The sequence below is a fragment of the Cricetulus griseus genome, assembly GCF_003668045.3.
Source record: "Cricetulus griseus strain 17A/GY chromosome 1 unlocalized genomic scaffold, alternate assembly CriGri-PICRH-1.0 chr1_0, whole genome shotgun sequence".
In the NCBI taxonomy this organism is placed as follows: domain Eukaryota; kingdom Metazoa; phylum Chordata; class Mammalia; order Rodentia; family Cricetidae; genus Cricetulus; species Cricetulus griseus.
The window spans coordinates 267,932,166-267,950,598 of NW_023276806.1; the positions used below are offsets into that span (position 1 = coordinate 267,932,166).

Sequence of the window (18,433 nt, forward strand, 5' to 3'; positions counted from 1 at the left end):
AATACTATACTAAGTCAGCAATAAACTTAACCAAGACTGTGACATTTGTTTCAGTTTGCTTTTTAATAAAGTAGGTGTGAATTACATCTCACATGCAAAAATGAAGCATTCTACCTACAGTATCCTTGACTCCTGTTTTTACTGGCAGGCTATCAAAGGAAACAGGAACCAGAGTTACTGCGAATTCAACAGAGCCGCCTTTCAAATGGAAATCACTTTAATTTACTATTGCAGAGCCTTTACCTAAAAGAAAAGACTCAATTATGTTTTGCACTTCTATGTAGGATATGTCCATATCTCAGTAGCCGAGATTTGTAGACAATTAACAGTGGTTCTTTCTAGGCAAAAATCAATGAGGATGGAAAGTGTCCCATGTAAACTAGTAAGAACCAGAGCTCAGACAGAGCTAATTTTTGAACTAACACATATTTAAATCTTTATTTAAGCTTGAAAACTCCTTTATCTGAGGCTTCAGTCAATGGGATGAATGATGTGTTTTGCAGTCTCCCTTGTGGGGTCCCCTTTACCTCCTCAGCTGAGGCTATTTATTCATTATTTCTTAGAACCAGGGTCCGACCTTACATTTTCTGATATATTTTTCACTTGAGTCCCTGGGAATTTCACTACTTACACTCATGTTCCCCACAGATAAACAGAGCAATACCCCGTGTCATGACCATGTCTTCCAGGTGTACCCATAGCTGTGCCTGTCATACTCATTCTTTGAAATCAGAAATTCAAAGAGGAGTATTTTGTTGTTGTTCTCTGTTTTGTTTTGAGACAAGGTTTCTGGTGGAGGAGGTCCTTCTATGTATATGTTTGTCTTATTGGTTGATAAATAAAGCACTGTTGGCCAATAGGAAAGCAAGTTAGGCGGGACTAGTAGAGAAGGAGGATTCTGGGAAATGTAGTAAAGGGAGGAGTTGCCATGTGAGCCAGGAAGAGAGGACGCATGCTGCTGTCATCCAAGATAAGTCTTTATAAAATATATAGATTAGTAGTTATGGTTGATAATTAAGACTGAGTTAGCACATAAAAAATCCTAGTCATAGGCCAGCAGCATTGAAACTAATATAAGACTATGTGTGTTATATTGGGGGCTCTAAAGTCACAGAGGAACTCAGGTAGCTGACAGAAAGAGTTATCATTAGGTTTCTCTGTGTAGCTTTGGCTGTCCTGGAACATGTTCTGTAGACCAGACTGGCCTTGAACTCTTAAAAAAAATCAATTCTTCCAGATTTCTCTGCTAAATGCTTTATTTACTAGAATGTTCAGGAAATAGACTTGTGAATTCAATTTTTGGTTACAATCAAGGCTATCCGGAAATTACTTCTTGCTTAGCCTTAGAGTTTGAATGAATTTCCTAAACACATCAGTCAGCCTGTATATGGCACAGAAGGAAGAGGGGCGCCAAGAGTTCATACTCTTGACTGTCATTCACAGTAGTGGGCCAAGGTTTGGGGAAACAGAGGAGACATGGAGTACAGTCTGAAGATTAGTTACAATACGTTCCCCACAACTGCCTATCCTTATGATTTCTCGCTCCTGGGAACACAGAGTAAGGAGGAGAAGGGAGATCATCATCCAGGTTCTAATAGCTGAGGTTTCACATGGAATTCCCTACACTCTTCTTCCATGAGCCCAAAGCATACATGTGTACAGCCAATCTCATGAAAATGGCTTTTCTCCTGAGTATCACACACACACACACACACACACACACACACACACACACACACACACACACACACACACGGGTTACAACATCAAACAACATAGGGGAATGAGGACAGAAAAGAACCAAGTGATAGCCATGGTCTACTCTTTTGGCTAGCATATCTGTGCACATGCAGAATTCCATCTTTGCCAACTAGAAGGTAGAATACAGGATCCATGCAAGGTCTACTTGATAGATCCAGTGACATTTCTGTGCCACCATGATATCTGGTGTGATCCTTTTGTGTGTGTGTGTGTGCTTCCATGGTGGGGTTAAAGGTGTGTGTGTGCCACCATCGCCCAGCTAGAATTTTTCTTAAATAAAACCCAGCTATTAAAGCTTTCTCTACACCTTGCCGGATTCTCATTTAGACATCGTCTTAGACTAAAGTCCCAGAAGTATAAGCTGTGTTTTAAATTGAGTTTTCAGTCATGCATAACTAAGAAAAACTCCTCTAAAGGGACTCTTTGCTCACTTTAAGAATTGCACATATTAAGCTGGGTGGTGGTAGTGGTACACACCTTTAATCCCAGCACTTTGGAGGCAGAGGCAGGTGGGTCTCTGATGTTTGAGGTCAGCCTGGTCTACAGAGTGAGTTCCAGGACACCAGGGCTACACAGAAAGAAAGAAAGAAAGAAAGAAAGAAAGAAAGAAAGAAAGAAAGAAAGAAAGAAAGGAAGGAAGGAAGGAAGAAAGAAAGAAAGGAAGGAGGAAGGAAGGAGGAAAGGAAGAGGGAAAGACAACAATTGTATGTATTATTATACCTAGCTGAGAGGAGCTGTATCAACAATGATCAAATGGCTATGACTATTTAAATGTACACATACACATTTTAGGAAGACAGAAAGCTGACAGCCCCAAACTCACATCTTCTAGCACATGTGAGACAATAGGGCCTTGGCACAAAGCTCCCCACTATGCTTTAATGAATCCAAGTGGTCAGGGTTGTGGTTTCACATTTCATCAGGGGAATGCCCATGGATGGGAACAGGGTGCCAGGTGGACAGGAGACTGCCTGGTTCAGCACTCTCTACTTCCCTCCAGCAGCTGGCTCTGGCAGTCTTCACAAGAGGCCCAACCACACATCCATTCATTCCTTCAGCAAGCCCCACTGACCTATGTCCTCTGGGTACGGAAGCACATGTCTAGTTGACTGTGAGCATTATGACCATGAAAGAGAACTCCATGTGAGCTGTTTGGAAGTTTTCACAGAAGGGACAAATAAATTCATCCTGGGAAGACAGGAAGAAAAGGGGCATCTTGGACTTAATATCTATTTATGTACTGGATACTGTCAACACCCTCCTTCTTTCTTCCTTTCTTTCTTTCTTTCTTTCTTTCTTTCTTTCTTTCTTTTCTTTTCTTTTTCTTTTGGTTTTTCAAGATAGGGTTTCTCTGTGGCTTTGGAGGCTGTCCTGGGACTAGCTCTTGTAGACCAGGCTGGTCTCAAACTCACAGAGATCTGCCTGCCTCTGCCTCCCGAGTGCTGGGATTAAAGGTGTGTGCCATCACGGCCCAGTGCCTCTTTTTCTATTTGCACAGAAGGTGACTTATTACTAAATGTTAATAGTTTCTCTTGTGGTTAGGGTGAGTTACCAGATACAGTTCTGCCCAGTGACATAGAAACACAGATTGGCTATTAACTTCTGGAAAGCCTCCTCATCTTCCGATAAAGGAAATGAAGTAGAGAAGTCTGGGTTTTACTTCTGTCTGAAATGCAGATTGAGACATGGAACCAGGCAACTAAGGAATGATGCCACTTTCATGGAACTCCCTCCCCTTGATCAGCAGCTGTCTCCCTTTCACTCTGCCTGCTTGCTGGGGAAAAGATGTGCCTTGGTTTACCCTGTGTCAGCTCAGTGTACAACTTCGCATATAGCTAAAGACATTCCATGCTAATACATCACTTCTCTGACTAAGGTGGGGGTCTGAAGAATGGAAAAAACGAAGATGGAGTAAGAGGCCAAGGCAGAGAAAGATAGGGAAGACTTCTCTAGTATTCCAACTGCCAGCTTCAGTATCTATCTCATACTCTCACCGTATGGCAAGGCCAAGTGTACAAGGAGGTTTTTATTTTTGGTGTGAAAGCTTAAAGGACATTTGAGTAAATTTATAGTAGAAAGAAATACGTTGACCTTGACTAGTAATGAATAGGAGACAGTATCATTCCCTTAAGATATAACCACTTCACAAGAGCTCAACCCTGAACAACTAAAAACCTGACGTGAATCATATGATCAAAGAGTGAGTGTAAGGCAGGCATCACAAATGACAGTGCCATCACTGTGAGAGAAGAATCACTGATGTTTTATCTTACAGATGAAGCACCACATGGGAACTGAACTCACACATCCTATAGTCAGTGAGGAATGGAGGTGATGTTCATGCAGGATCCAGGAATCTAGCCCAGAACTGACCCTCACAACCAGGATAAACTCCCATTGCATCAGAGGTGGCGACTTCAGTAACAATAGTCGACACCATTAAGAAATAGTCACACAGAGGCTGGAGAAACGGCTCAGTGGTTAAGAGTACTGGCTGCTCTTACATAAGGCTTTGGTTTGATTCCCAGTGACCCCATGGCAGCTCCTAACCAACTATAAATCTAGACTGAGGGTGTCTGACTTCCTCTCGTGGCTTCTATTAGCACCAGGCACACAAGTGGCATGCAGACACATACGTAGGTAAACACACAGGCACACACACTAAATAAAATTACAGAAATAAACTGTAAGCACACAGAGAGTTGCTGAGAGCACTTCACACATATTTAATCTTTGCGATTTTTCCAAACCTCCTCATGTCCCTCTCCTGCCAAGGGCAAGATACACTTGCATTTTGGACAAAGTATTACATCACAGTGCTTAGAAGTCCTGTCGGAGACCAGCCAGCTTCTCTCTTTTCTTACCTTGGTGCTAATGACCCTGCCAGGAAAGAAATGCAGCCAGCCTCTCTCCTGGAGACTGGGATGCCATACTGACAGGAAATGACCTTTCCTGGCTGCAGCTTCTGCACGGTCAGACCTGACTTTTCACAGTTGACATTTTGAAGGAGGGATGGAGGAGGAGAGGAGATTAGAGGAGGAAAGAAACCACCCAGAATTCAGCAGCATAGTAGCTGACTGACCTTGAACCAGAAGTGTAACTTCTATGAGAGCAATAGGATTCCATCCACGGGGTATAAGACTACAATGTGATGGTATACCCCCCAAGTCCTCTGCAATATAACATTGGTGTTTACATCTCTCATTACCTAACCCTAATGATACTCCCAGGTGAAGTTTTTGTATTGTCCCACCTCCACAGGGGCACCCATTGCATTTCTTTTCTCGATGCTTCGAAAGAGAAACATCACTAAACATTTCCTACCACTCTCGAGGCGTTAACTTTGCCAAAAAAAAAAAAAAAATTCAGCAACACCAAGTTCTCACAGAGATAAACCTCAGAACTTCAGGGACCCTGAAGCCATGGTAAGGACCTGCTTATGAGACACACAGGACCTTACATAACTGTCCTACTAAATGCAGGCCTCGCATGACATCTGACAGAAGACAGGCTCTCTAAAAGAGTTTCTTTAAATTTTTCATCAGACGCCTTTATAAAAAATTAAAACAGAATATGTATTCTCCAAGTAGAGGGACAGCTTGATAAAAAGGAGCCAAGGCCTTGCAATTACTTTTGAAGCCATCTTTATGGGACTGTACATTTCCAATGCCTAAAACACCAATCCAGTACTGGCTTCTAAGTGTGAGTGTGGGGGGTGTGGGGGGTGTGGGGGGCAGGGAATTCTTTCTGGACTGTGGAGCTTACACACCATAGGTGGTAATTTCTCTGGATTAAAAGCCTCCTTCCTTTGGGTTGTAAGAATGACTGCAGTGCCCTGTTTCTGGATTGATTTTCATTTCCATACCATGAAAGGCCTTTTGTTTCCTCTCCAAGGTGACTGACTGGGTTGGGAGGTGACAGAAACATCACAGGCAGTCAGGTCCATCCATTCATTGCCCAATGCTGCACTGCAGAGGTCTCTGTGACATTTAAATCTAGAGTGGCAATCACTTGGGAAAGGGTGCAGCCATTCAAAGAGCAGGCGAGAGCACCCAGGGCTTTTCGAGCTTAAATATTAGGATCCTGCCAAGCCCCAACACTAAATGTTTCAGTCCTCTGGGTTTTCAAGGCAAGGAAGGAAGGCATGTGTGTTTCACATGGCGAGAGCCTGCCGGGTGTGCAGATGGGGATTTTATGGCTTGTCGAATGCTTTTCTATTTTAATGAAGAGAATAAATTACAACAGCAGTGTGATTTCATTCCCTACCCCATGTGCTGCAGTAATGAAATCAAAAGTAGCCCTCTGTCCCGGGCTCCTCTCTGCATTGTGTGGTTTACTCCAAGCCTCATGGTGATTTCTCAAGAACATCACATCACACTGGCTGTAAAGCGAGAAGGGAAAATCTCTAAAGGCACACACTGGATGCAGAGAGAAGACACAGCGTCCTCTGGTCATCAGGAGGTCAGGGTCAGAGCCTGCCATTTTCTGCAGCAGTGTATAGGCACAGGGGAGGCCTGTGTGTGCATGGATAAACACAGAGAGTTTGACTGATGTCCTGTTACCCCCAGGGAGGTGTCTAGGAGGCCCAGGCAGGCTCTGCTCCTCTGACCTTGGGAGTATCCTAAGATATATGGCTTTAACTATGACCACTATTGATCATTCTTACTAAATTGACATCAACTGATTCTTTTTTAAAATATACTTTTATGTGTGTATGAATTTGTAGCATGTGTGTTTACATGTTTGTATGCATGGATGCACATATGTGGAGGTTTGAGGTTGATGAGAGGTGTCTTCGATCTCTTTCCATGTTTTATTGTTTTATTTATTTATCGAGACAGGGTAACTCATTGAATCTGGCACTTACTGATTGGCTAAACTGGCTAGCCAGACAACTTGAGATCCCCTCCTGTCTCTACCTCCTATCTCCTCCTACGAGTGCTGGGGTTATAGATGCATGCCACTGCACCAGTTTTTGTAAGCAGGTTCTGGGGATGGAACACCCATCATCAGACTGAAACATTCACCTCCTGAGCCACCTCACAGGCTCCATGTGTACTTCTGAATTCTTAATAGCCATCCCAGGAATACCCAGGTGGAAGCATCCTTTTCTGATGGGTCTTTCTGACATATCACTTCTGAGAATGAATGCTCAGATCCCAACCAAAGCTGACACCCTCCATGACTGCTTCCAGTGAAGGAGGGACTCCATACGGGTCCGGGTGGGGAAAGAGAATGTTAAGGGGATTGAGACAGTGTGTTCTGGTGGTGGGTGTGTCAACATTGATTAATTGCACACTTAGGACCAGTGTGTATTTGAGAGCACGTAAATTACCCTTCAACTAAAAAAAGATCTCTCAACATTAATAATACAATGCTAAGGACAGTCCTGGTCCAGGCCTTCTGGATATGGAACTACAAGTCAAACAAACACAAGAAAGGAGCCCACTTTGGGCTGAATGCCCCATGAGAGCCGAGAGATCCGTAACGATACTTTTTCTAGGGCACTGTGCTTTGTTCTTATGAAAGCAAATATTGCTGGGCTGTGGTTAGTAAAGTGCTAGACTGCAAGTCCAAGCTGAAAGTGGCTATCTAGGCATGCCTGCCACACTCTTCTCCATGGTGAAGCAGGGGACAGGGGACTTCCCTCCCATCTGAAGCTCATGGCAGAGCTGTGGTCTACAGTGGAAAAGGCGGAGTCAAGAAATCCTGCTTCCCAGAGAGTCTGTGTTTGCCTTCTTTAGGAAAACAGAACATCTGGCCTCCATTGTATAAAATACACAATAATTGTAATTAAAATAATTTATTTAAATTGTCAGGTGCCATCTTATGTCTTATAATCATTCCATCCACAGGATTTCCTCATCATCATAACTATGCTTAGCAATATGTGGTACTTCTTGATGTTAAAAATGAACTACAGGGCTAGAGAGATGGCCCAGCAGACAAAGTGTTCATTGTGCATGAGAATCTGAGTCCAAGTCCTTAAATCCATGGATAGCCAGATGTGGTCATGTGTCTCTGTATTTGTGCTGTTACAGAGAAATGGGAGGCAGGAGGATTCCTAGAAGTTCTAGGCCCTGCAAGTCTGGCATGGGCAGTGGGGAACAATAAGATGTTCTGTCTTAAACAAGGTAGAAGCAAAAACTTAATTACACAAAATTGTCATTTGACCTCCACACACATGCTAGGGCATGCTCATACCTGTACTGACCTATACACACACACACACACACACACACACACACACACACACACACACACACACACCAATTGTGAATGTTTTCTCTCATTGTTGTTCACTATGACTCTCCTCCCAGCTAAGTGATTTTGCCAGGCCACACACCTATTTATCAATTTCTGACAGAACCAATAACTAGAAATAATACTGAAAATAACTATCATGTTAATGGACTTTAATCATGGACAGACACACAAGCACATGTGTAAAAAACACACAGCATGACAGACTGCAAAATAAATCAACTTCATGAAGTCTGGGCCATAGCATTCCTTTACTGATGGTTAGAACCTCAATAGTATATACTACGTCAACGTTTTTCGGTTAAAGTACTAGGTATACTTGCCTTAAAATATTATATATAAAGGTCTATTGAGCATATATTAATATTTTTGCCTGGAATCCTTAAAGTGCAGCTTTGAACTTGAAATAGCCTCTCAGAATGCACAGTGAATTTCACAAGAGCTTGGTGTAATGAGGATGGTTTACAGAGGCCTTGGGGGATTCTCAGAATGCTGGCTATCTCTCAGGCACTCACATCCACTTTTGTCAACAGACTCATAAGGGACTGTGTACTATTAAATTATTTTCCTAAGACTTATCCTTTCTTTTCATGTCTGTCAGCTTCGGGAAATTTTAAGCAACACTGCTAAAAGGAGTAGGAGATGTGCGTGGCAGCACATACCTTTGATCCCAGTTCTTGGGAGGCCACATCAGATGAGTCTCAGTGAGTTCCAGGTTAACTGGGTCTATTTAGCAAGGTCCAGGCCTGCCAGGGCTGCAAAGTGAGACCTTGTTTCAAATGGGAGGAGGAGAGAAAAAAGAAGGGGAAGAGGACGGGCAGGAGGAAGAAGAGGAAGGAGAAGAAAGACGACGATGGACTGACTGATGACGCAATTTCTGTGGATGGCTAGTAGGTTGTGTGTCCTTTAATAAGTTCAGGCATACCGATCTCAAAGTGGACAGTACACTGACACTGTCTCAACAGAGTCATGGTAAATACAGTCCCTAACTCTGTGGAGAGCACGAACTATCCTAAGTAGCCCTTGAGTCAGCATTGCCGTGTCCTTCACTCACCATGCCCAATGACTGACAGCCAAGTCACACATCTGTGATATGAATGTGCCTCAGAACAACTGAGTAATTGCTCTCCAGGTCACTAGTACATTACTCAGGAAGACTCCTGCTGTTTATCCCAAATGCTGAGCACTGCCTGGCATTTGGGAAGTAACACAACTGGAAACCCAAGTTCACAGTCAGCTCTTAGTACCACAGGGTACCTCTTACTTTCCAAAACGTTACTTGTAACTGCCATAAACAGGAGAAAGCAGAAAGAGATGGCCCTCTGAGACAAACCAACCCTCTGCATTCTTTCCCAATTCGGTGTCTGGCCCCTCTGACCCCTCCACCCCCACCCTGACCTTTCTCCTCCTCACATACAGGAAGCCAACATGCCGACCGCATTCCACCCCTTTCTATGACACACTCCCAGACTTCTAGCCTTGAGAACTCCCTTCAGTCTCCGAGTGGCTAGATCCTGACTCAGTCCTGCAGCCTGGTGCGTGCCTACCATGAGCCCTTTACTGACTTCCTCCACTGCCTGTGTTAATCATAAACCCCGCCTCCAGTCTTCTACACTTGTCTGACTCCCTTACAGGGCCGCCAGTTCCCAAACGACTGCACACATTTCATTTCTCCTTGAATCCCTGGGGCATACCAAGATCTGCCTGGATGAAATGCTGCCGAGTCAAAACAGCATGTGTTTCATGTTAACTTCATCAGAGCAAATTATTCACTTATGTCCTTGCCATTCCTACTTGTTTTGTCAAAATAATTCCTGATACTTGCCGTGTTCTAAAGATTCCATCCCTAAAACCTAGTCCCCAAGAGGTCACTTGTTTGCCTATTAAATTGGTTAGTCCCAAGTATATAAAAACCAGCCTTTGTAAACCATAACACATGACATAATCTGTTCCCCTCTGGTACCCAACTGATACTAAAATATGCCCATCTGTTCCGCTGAATACTTGTATGAGAAAGAAGGCGAGGGTTAGGAGCAGAGACAAAAATGGGAGGAAGAACAGAAGCCCAGTAGGAACAAAGAAGGGGAAAACAATACAATCTGTATGGCTGGCCCTTGATAATTATTTAGAGAAGTCATTTCCACAAATGGGAAAGAGAGAGATCCCAACAGAAAATGAGATGATAAGGCACTTGGGTGGGAGCGAAGCTTTCACACAGGGGGATAACTGTGCTGGCAAGGGTTCGTGTCCAGTCACAAAGGTATGGATGTCAACATCGAACGGAAGATAAATTTAAACTTTAAAGAGGGAGGGTGAAACCCATATGCAAAACAGAAACACATTTCATGCAAAAGTGGACAGAACGGGCTCTCAATTGCCTTTTCCACAAAGGACTAGGTCCTTGGTCCCCTTTAGTGAAATTAGCCACCGTGAAGACAGTGCAGCCTCAATATATCACAGGCTGTACAACTGCACATGAAATAGTGTTTTCAGTTTGATGGACCACACAATGGCTGGGTGGGGTGGGGGAGGGAAGAAGGGTCTGGTAACTGCTTCTAAAGAAATAAGGAATGTTCAGCTTGGAGAGGCAACGGCATCCGTGTACCACTGCATATTAGCAGCATACGGGCGGACATAACTAAGTACTTGGTTTAGTCTAAGTAAGAGAGCGTGTTGTAACAATGAGTTCTTCATAGGAGGATCATGTTAGAGGTGGGATACTTCCATACATAGAATATTCATATACAGAGACTGGTGAGAGAGAGATTCCTGAGCCCTTGTCCGGGAGAGGCCCTGGTTGTGTGACCCTGGAGCTCCCTCCTGTCTCTGCCATTCCTTGACTCCGGAGACCAGGGAATTTTCCATGCGACTCTGCCCTTCACAGAGAGAGGCTGCATCTGTCCTTTATGTGAATATTGTACAATCCTACGCTATCCCCTCTCCCCACATAAAATAAATGAAATTATTCATGTGCTCACTCTAATGGAGTAACTGAACAATAGATTTTAATCTGTAGTCCATGAAAACCATCATGAATACATTAAATAGAATTTGAGTGATGCCTGCCGTGGAGATTTAAATCCCAGTGTTCACAGTAAAAGGGAATGAAACTGTGCGTGTTGTCTCAGGATGTAAATGTGATTCACTTTTACACGTAACACTGAAGTCATGGAACACAGTAGTGGTCCCAGCTCGGCACTTCCCAGATGAAGAGCAGCCAATGCTCCCCAGGTAAGACAAGAGAAATCAAAGCAGAAATACATTGAAAAGTCTTGACCACTGGGATTTGATTAAACTATCAAGGGGTTCATCCTTGGCATGAAATTTCAGGGAAAAAAAGCAAAACAAAACAAATCAAAACACATTCATTCCCTCCCCAATAATTAAATCTGAATGTGCCAATGAATGAAATACCTCATTGATAGGTAGAAAGTCCATCTAGGCCTTGGCTGGCTAAGGATGTGAGTTTAGGAGGTTTAAGTGTCCTTCCTGCAGCTAAGGTGAGGTGGGCAGGAGGAAGGGTCAAAATTCAAAACAATCAAAACAGAAGGTTGGGTAGTGAGACACATGACTTGAGTTCGTTTGTGTATGAAAGATCAAGGGATAGTAGAAAATTTAGGAAGACATAATACTCAGTGGCACACTAGGGACTTGAAAAATGAGAGCTAGACTCCCAGAGAGAGGGGGACAGCAGCCTGGGGTCACAGACAGGAGGGGAAGAAGTCATAGTGGCAGAGCCTAGAGATGCAGAGGCAGGTGGCTGTGCAATTACCACTCTGCTCCATGGCTCATCCGTGTGTATCTGGCAGGTCTGTCTATGCTTTCATTTGCCTGCCACCAATCACAAGCCAAAATAACGCTAAATGGGAAATTGCAGAGACAAGCATCCCATACTCTGTCAACAGTGAACATCTCTGAGTAGGGCGGTGAGATCTCAGATCACCCTGCTCCAGATGAGGACCACACCAGGCTGGAGGTGAGAACCATTCCTTGTGGGTCATGTACACACTGCCATCATCACTATTCCCTTCTCAGGCACCATGTCAACCGCTACGCTCTTAGCGCTTGCACCATTTGTGTTTAAGGGGCCTTTGTTTTAATTAAAAATGACTCCCAAGTGCAAGGATAGGGATGCTGGCACATTTGTATAATCTTGTTTTTCATTTGCTATCAGTTGATAATCTTACTATACTTAAACTATGAACTAAATTTTACCATAGGTATGGGGATGTTGGGATAACATGGTATCCATATGGTTTAATACTATTTGTGGCTTTAACCATTCACTGGGTATCTTGAAATATCCCCTCTTCAGATCAGGGGGATTGCTATATGGTCTTGGGAGAAGGGCATGGACATCACAATTTTGTCACAAACTCCTGTGGCATGGAAGAATTAGGCCTGGGGAGGCATGGATAGGCTTTCACACTACCTCAGGAAGCTACAGTGCAGCCTCTTCTGTCACCAGCAGAGTCACTGTCCTGAAGGATCCTCACCTGAGCTGATGAGAGCAGGAGGGGGGAATACCAGCCTCTGGCAAATAGTGCCAGCAGTCCCATCATTTAGTCACTCAACCTGACCATGCCAGGCAGGCTTTAGAAAGGGGCATGGCCCTGCCCAAGGCATATGTTGTAGTACAACAGGAGAAAGCTCATCTGGTTAAGGACTCTGGAACCATTATGCTTGGGTCTTCAATGTGAAGTTGATAAGGAAAAAGTCACACTGAAGGGCCTTGCCGAGGACTTTTTCATTTGGGCATCTTCTCAGAAAACTATAACTCCTTAAAGAATATGTTCAATTTCCTGGGAAATATAAACAATTGTATGTACACAGTGAGGATGATGACTGACAGATGTGTAAAATCCATTTCGGGAGATGGGATTATAAATGGATGCTAAGACCTGGAAAAGTGAACACACAGAGCGTGGGGAAGGAGGGGCTAGAGCAAAGCAGAAAGGGGCACACTTTAAAGATGGTGGCGGGTGGGAGCATTCGGACAGCAATGGTGGCTGTGTGGAGATGGAGCTGTTAATGCTAGGTCTGGCTTCGGAATCCAGCCTTGAACGTCTGCAAAGTATCAGCAGGTAGCCGGGAAAGTAGAGTGAGAGGCCTGAGGCTTAGGGAAAGATGAAATGGCGTTGTCCTGGCTGGTATATTTTGTAGTAACAAAAAGAATCTTTTAAGTACAGGGCAGGAGGGGGAGGAGAAGGATGGTGATGGTGAGGTTGAGGAAGAGAAGGAGGAGGAGAGGGAAGGGGAGAGGAGGAGGAAGGAAAGGGAGGAAAAGGAGGAGGAAGTGAACTGGATGGGTTTTTGCACGCTATAGATCCATTAGCAATTTACAGAGACGCATTCACTGAAATGAATATGTGTTCACGGGTTCTGTTCAGGAGATATTCTCAGTAGAAACAGAACATCAGACGCCAGCATTACCGCAACTCTAGTTATTTGAGTCGGGCAAGGGAAGGTGAAGAAAGGGAAGGGAAAGCACTTGTGCAGGGATGCACCGACATTACACACTTGCCACATAAACATCAAGACCTGAGTTCCACACTGGAACCCACATTTTAAAAAGCCAGGAGTAACAGCACATGCTTCCAATCCCAGCGCTGGGGAGGCTGAGAAAGGAGAACCTCTGGGGTTCACTGGCCACCCAGTCTAGCTCAATCAGTAAGCCACAGGCCAATGAGAGACCCCATTTCAAAAAAAAAACAAGGTGGACAATATAAAACCAAGGTCGACCGACCTCTGGGTCTCTGTGTGCATTTACACACACACACACACACACACACACACACACACGAAAATCACACGCTGGAGAGATGATGGCTCAGAGGTTAAGAGCACTGGGTGCTCTTCTAGAAGACTTGGGTTCAATTCCTAGCACCCACATGATAGCTCACAACTGTCTGTACCTCCTGTTCCAGAGGAGCCGACACCCTCACACAGACAAACACCAATGTACATAAAATAAAAATAATAAAATTATTAAAAAGAAAATTACATATATAATAACTAACAGCCATACTCCAGCTACTTCTCCATTGGATACCTGTCACATGGTGAGAATAAATCAGTTAGAAAAACACAAAGAATCATAATGAATTGAGCAGCAAACGAAAGTAGCCCAATAGGGTACTAGAAGCTGTTAAGCATTCCACAGAAGTTTTGTTTGATTGACAGTTGATGTTTAGCAAGAAACCCCATCTGACTGAGGGTTGCAGATGTCTCTTGAGTGGTCCCTGGAAACTGCATGTGAGATGTGAGCTCTGAAGCGCCACTGAGAATCGATAGAACTAAGCTGGTGCTGATGCATTTCCTGCAAGCAGATTTTACGCTGAGTCCTGTAGCAGCAGACACAGGAGGCTCTCAGGAGCAGCCCCATAGTAAACCCTGATGATCTGCAGAAGGCAAGGGGCATTGGAACTATCCACCAGGCTGGGGGAGGTACCTCTGATGGAGGCTGGTACTGTGCTTGGTGTCAATCACCTCTTTGGAACCAGAGGGGACATCTCCACAATTCCACACTGCTTCTGTTCTATTGCTTAAACCGCCCTATTTGGAATATTCCCCCAATAGCAACACACACACACACATGTTCTTCTCAGTTACTATTTATTGGCCTCCTGCTCTAATTTGCTCCAGCAAATGTACTTTCCCACTTGAACAGATAACCCCCACTAAATATGCTTAGTAGAAAACAAGGTCTCATCTCTTTGATGCTCATCAGGGGGAAAAAAAGCAAAAGAGTGGAATGTGGGAGGCATTAGCATTCCATGAGTCACCACCTTGCGCTGGCCACTTCAGGTTCAACTTAGTTTAGTCTCTCTGACATCTCTTTGTGTTGGTGTTAGGATGGCTGAGGGTACAGAGCCTTAGGAAGGTTAACTGTAGACCTCAGATTGTCACAGAGGAGGGACGGGAGTAAGTTTCAATTCCAGGCCTAGGTCCATAGGTCTTACCCAGGCCCCTTCTCTCGACCCACAGTGCCTCCAAAGATCACTTTTCTTATTATTACAGAGATGCTCAGCAGCACTTAAAAAAAAAAAAAAAAAAAAAAAACAGGGCAGATTAAGCTGTCTGAACAGGCAGAGCCTAGCTCGTATTAATAATTTAGGTCCCACTAAAGCTGAAATGAAGCCTCAGGAAAACAGGTCAAAGCCGAGAATGCCAAATGGATGTAAGAGGACTCTTCCCATCTCTGACACAAACCAAATCCTGCCTAATCCACCGGAAAGGAAATAAAAACAGAACGCCTATCACATGCCAGGCAGATGTCTGCCTCGTTATTCCATCTTATTGTGTGGGAAATGCACTGTGATACGTAGTAGAAAATCTAATCATCAGCCTCTAAAAGACAAGGCCTTCCACAGGAAGCTTGACGACGACAAAGTCTGGGCTAACACACCTGGCAGCAAGAGGAAGCCATGCTGTGTTTGCGGCAGGATTGTGGAAAATGAAGACGATTGGCCAGGTCCTAACACAGCAGGGAATCAAGGGACACACACACACACACACACACACACACACACACACAGAGAGAGAGAGAGAGAGAGAGAGAGAGAGAGAGAGAGAGAGAGAGAGAGAGTTCATGGGATCAAACCCAGGGCCTTATGCATGAAAAACAAGAGCTCTGCCACTGAATTATTCTCTAGTCCCAAACACATCTTAAAAACGTATTCCTGATCCAATTTCAGGCAAGACAAGGCACATTCAAAGTCCTTTGAACTGAATTACTGAGCGGAGCCGAGGGAGATTATCCGGATCACCAATTCTCCACTAATGAAGACAAGTGACTGTATGAACCTCATGAGCCCAGGTTCCCAGCATTAACATATCAGCGCTATTTGGAATAAATGTGCATAACAGACACATTTATTTTACGATAGCAGAGGGTGACTCCAGCTGAACAGGCATGGTAAGCAGGGGTCCTTAATAAAGGTCATGCTTCAAAGGAAAGATATTAATTACACCCAGCAATGTTTAACATAGATATGGTTATCCTCCTGTTACTTAAAGGCAGGCAACTGCATGGACAGAGTTAAGCAGATACACTCGTAGTGTTACTGAATCAAGTTGGTGGCTGGGTTACTGCACCTGGTGACAGCAGGACAGGTCCTCACGGAGAAGCACAGAGCAGTGCACAGTGAGGAGGCTCAGTGACTTCAGGAGCTGTGCTCACTTCTAGCACATTCCGTCTCCTCACCTCTGACCCAGTATGACAATAATGTGGCCAAAAGGAAGAAGACTAGAAATCGAGGAATATCTTAAGAATGAGTTCTTTTTTCAAAGTTACAGGTTTACTCATGGTATCTCCTGGACCAGGAATTCACACGCCTAACGTCAATTGCCATTGTTATGGTACCCGATTCAACTTGTTCTGTGCTTTGCAATAATGCTTAATGTCCCTTTTGCATCTGCAGATTGAAAACCTAAAGCTCAAGCCATGCGCCATTACTTAAAAAGCACCTTTTAAGCTATTTACTGTGTAACGAGTATCATTGACGGTAAGAGGCATATGAATGACGCGAAGCTGATTGGAAAATAAAATGCTGGACAATCAAACTGAACGATTTCTCCAGGCGTAAAGATTGCTATGCTGGTGAGGACCTCGTCACTAGAAGAGTGACACAGAACTGCGGGGAAGCCCTTTACTCTCACGGCCATGGGTTTGAATTCTGCCACTGTTTTTGTCTACCACTGATAAATTCATTTTCCAAGTCTCAGCGTTTTATTCTTTTTTTTTCTCCTCTTTCCCCTCCATTGGAAAAATGGGAATGGCTCCAGCTTTCTCAGAAGATGTATTCAAACATTAATGGAAACAACAGTCTTTGGTACCTGTCAATCATATGACTGCAAATTGAACCTAACATTTGCTAGTAGGCTTCCTCAGATTTCAAACTGAGTTTGCTAACAAAGCCTAGAAACATTTAATTGTGAATATTTACTTTTACTATTTTAGCTAATCTCCTCCCTCAAATTAAACTTTGTGTCCACTGTCCTCACAGCTAAGGGGAAGCAAAGACCACTGATAAGGCCCAGGAGATTTTTCTGTACTGAAAATCAGGAATGATTCTGGCAAACCCCACTGGGATTCAGTTTTAACATTCTGTCATCATCTCAAACAGCTTTCTGATGTTGGTGTCAGCTTCTTACCTTTCTCTACACTGCATTTTGATCTCTACTCTCTGAAAAGTTGCCTGTGTTGAGTAAGCTCTTAAAAGTCATATTCTTCTATGGTCTTTTCATCAAATGATTAGGATAAAATGCAGGACTGGAAAACACGGAAACAGACTTATTAAAAAAGAAGGGAAAAAGCCAATCAAATATATATATATATATATATATATATATATATATATATATATATATATATCCCACTACTCTTCTTATAAATACAAACACTGTTGGGATTTATTGTATGCTTAGCTATTTATCTCTGGTAGGGATATGGTCTTCTTAAGGTAAATGGATTTTTGAAAAATGAAGTGAAAATGATTTGAAGTTAAGTCAACTTGTCATACTTCACTCACAGTGTTTCAATCTGTCATGTTCTTCCAGGAGGAGGGGATAAAAGGAAGATAGGGTCTCATGCAAAGGCCCCCCAGCGTGGGGCCCCCATGGCACCTCAGTATTCAGAGATATTCTGAGGGGTGATTTGGAGGCTACTCGAGGTGCAGAATGTTGGGAAAGGCATACGATGGAAGGAGGGGTTGACCTGGGTTTGAATTCCCCCTTTACACCAATGCCACATTAGGTAATATGCTAGAACTTTCTGAGCACAGTTTTCCCAACCAGGAAATTGTAAACATCACACCCTTGCATGAGAACTCAACACATTGATCTGCTTCACACATCCAACATCCTTCTTAGTTTGATGACTTAGGGCTCAATTAATAAAGGAATGGGAAAATTCTGCTCCACACTCTTGCTGAATTCTTTAGAAATAATAAAAAAAAATCATGAGTGTGTGGTGAAAAGATTATGCCCAGGTGTCCAACTCTGTCCTTCTGTTGGGATTAAGGTGGACAGGATCACAGGAACACTGGCCAGTGTGAGGGACAGTGATGAGCATGTGTCAGTGTGAGCAGGAGCACAGCATGAAAACTTGCTGTGTGCAACTGGAAACTTTATAGGCTATGCTTTAGCAGTTGGGTTTTGTCAACTTGATACAAACCTACGCATACCTGAGAAGAGAGATTCTTATTTGAGAAATTGTCTCCAGAAGACTGATCTGTAATCAAGTCTGTGGGGCACTGTCTTGATTAATGATTGATATGGGAAACCTCAGGCCACTGTGAGTGCCACCAACCCTGGGCAGGTGGTCTTGGGTTGTATAAGGAGGATGGCTAAGAAAGCCACGAGAAGCAAGCCGGTAAGCAGCACTCCTCCATGGCCTCTCCTTCAG

At 43.8% G+C, this 18,433-nt stretch overlaps 1 long non-coding RNA gene across 1 annotated transcript; it reads left to right on the forward strand.

Annotated features, from left to right (window-relative positions):
* The first annotated feature begins 10,596 nt into the window (after nt 1–10,596).
* LOC118239457 lies at nt 10,597–16,738 on the forward strand. Its single transcript, XR_004771638.1, has 3 exons — nt 10,597–12,001; nt 15,723–15,943; nt 16,449–16,738. It is a non-coding gene; the product is annotated as an uncharacterized LOC118239457 (long non-coding RNA).
* The last annotated feature ends 1,695 nt before the right edge of the window (nt 16,739–18,433 follow it).